The 2,500-nt window shown below is 27.6% G+C and overlaps 2 protein-coding genes across 2 annotated transcripts in view; one reads left to right on the forward strand and one right to left on the reverse strand.

The window, feature by feature from the left end:
* The window catches only part of Phyhd1 (Phytanoyl-CoA dioxygenase domain containing 1), an 11,192-nt gene that overhangs the window by 7,400 nt on the left and 1,292 nt on the right, over positions 1 to 2,500 (reverse strand). The window lies entirely within an intron of this gene.
* Positions 1,799 to 2,500, forward strand: part of LOC118444609 (uncharacterized) — a 15,372-nt gene continuing 14,670 nt past the window's right edge. Inside the window, exon 1 of the mRNA XM_035873030.2 lies at positions 1,799 to 2,157. The gene's annotated coding sequence lies outside the window, so the exon portion shown is untranslated. The remainder of the gene's footprint in view (positions 2,158 to 2,500) is intronic.

A 2,500-nucleotide genomic window follows, 5' to 3' on the forward strand; every position in this document is an offset into this window, starting at 1 on the left:
AATAGAGGGACGTTTCACGAATATGCGCGAATCGCGTGGGCCGATTGTTTGTCCTTCTCGTTTACGTATATAAATATTGCATGTACATACGTATGTATTTATGTAAATTCACGTGCGATGATATCGAGCCTCTAAATTAGATATCGAATTATAAACATTTTCACGATTTATTAATTATATATCTCAAGGATTTTTTTTTTTTTTTTTTAATTAAAATATTGGTGAAATGTAAAATGAGACTACGTTGTTTATGTTGTCCAACTGAAATCCTAATTAAATCGATGCATTTGCATTAATTGTATTGACAAATTAAGAATGATGTCTCGATAAAATTTTTATATACGCAATAAGGAAATCAAAATGGAGAGGAAATACAGGGAACGTAGATTTTTGTTTTTTCTGTTTTTTTTTATTTTTATTTTTATTTTTTTTTTTTTTTTTTATTTTCTTTTTCTATAAGAAGAGACAGAGAGGATTTTATTTTTATCATAATTAGAATGGAACAGTATATCAAGAAATATCAATCAAGAGAGATAAATTAGAGAATCAAGAAATTGATTCTCTAATTTATAAATATTTTATAAGATATAGAGATAGATAGATAGATAGATAAATAGATAGATAGATAGATAGATAGATAGATAGATAAAGACAGAGAGAGAGAGAGAGAGAGAGAATATGAGTGAGTGAAAGAGAAAGACGACATTGAATAAATACATTATGTATGAAAGAGGATTCGAATTAAATTATAATAGATTAATTAGGGTATCTAAGGATAGATTTGACAGTGAAGTGATATATTAAAAAGTATGTATATATATATATATATGCAATGTTGGATAAGGTAAATATACATTTTATATGAAAGAAGTCTAATTTAAGTAAGTTAATAAGGATATATATATATATATATATATATATATATATGTACATATGTGATTGTATTATTATATATACATACATATATATATATATATATATATATATATATATATATATGGGGATGATATTAAATTGATACATTAGAAAGTATGTCAAGATCAAAATAATAAGATCAGTGTAAACGCGGGAAACAGAAAATGCAGTATTTTAAAGAGAGAGATAGATAGATAGATAGATAGATAGATAGATAGATAGAGAGAGAGAGAGAGAGAGAGAAAGAGAGAGAGAAAGAGAGAGAGAGAAAGTAATTGCTGTTCTATCATGATAAGAATTAGAAATTTAGGAAGTAGAAATAATTATTCCTCTTGTATATTTATGTACACACACATACACACACACACACACACATACACACACATACACATACATATACATACACACACATATGTACATATGTATCTTATTAAAAGAGAATACGAGAAAAAGATCTTGGATGGAATAATACATTATGTATGAAAGAATGATAAGGACCTATAAATTAGTATTAATTCATCATTAATACAATTTAGTGTAGATTTTGACAGTATAATAAAATATACGATATAGAGAGATAAATGTCCATTTTAATTTTGTAATTAGAAGTAACAAACTGTTAAAAAATAATTGTTCTTATTTGTATACATAAATATATAATACTTAATTATTATTATCATCATAATCACCTAATTATTATTATCATTGTTATTATTATTATTTTTATTATTGTAGTTTAATAAGTGTAAAATTTTTTATCTTAATTTCTTTCTCTTTTTCTTCATCTCTCTCTCTCTCTCTCTCTCTCTCTTTTTCTCTCTTTCTCTCATTCTTTCTTGCTCTCGTTAAAACTACAAGAGGCTTTTCATTTTTGTTCAGTTAACGGGACGAAGCATGAAGCATCGTTCTCTCTATCCTTGTCTATAATTGTATCTCCCACGGTGTCAGATCTATTTCTAACGGCATGGCTCACGTTCAAAAGAGTCTACGAAAAGTTAACATCTCTCAAGGCATTCGTTTCCTTACACAGAGATGTGCACTTCTTGTATATTAATTTGTTCGTTTCTCTCTTTGACAAAACAATTGGAAACAAAGGGAACTATCGAAACTTTTACATTTAGACTTTTGCGATAAATGAAAATTTATGAGAAGAGATTAACTATCGGCAATTCTTTCGAGTGCCAGTTATTATGCATTTATTTGTGTATGTGTATGTGTGTGCGTGTGTATACTTACGGATATGTGGGTTTGACAGACAGAGAGGATAAATAAAGTTTTGAATGATAAATTTTTGTCCTTGTCTTTATCGCTCCGTCTCTCTCTCTCTTTCTCTCTCTCTCTTTCTCTCTCTCTCTCTCTCTCTCTCTCTCTCTCTCTTTTTTTCGACGATAAAACGAATTAGCATGTAAATCGTTTGTGTTGAGAACGCACGTTCGCTTGCACCGTCTATATATTTTCTAATACGATATAAAATATATTGAAATTAATTAAAAAAGTATTTTAATGGGTAAAATTTTGATTTATCGATCATTATAGTAACGTGACAAAATGTATTTCGTCAGAGAAAGATAGTGAATGAAAGTTT

This window comes from Vespa mandarinia, chromosome 15 (assembly GCF_050613455.1).
Source record: "Vespa mandarinia isolate Hongniang chromosome 15, ASM5061345v1, whole genome shotgun sequence".
NCBI lineage: Eukaryota > Metazoa > Arthropoda > Insecta > Hymenoptera > Vespidae > Vespa > Vespa mandarinia.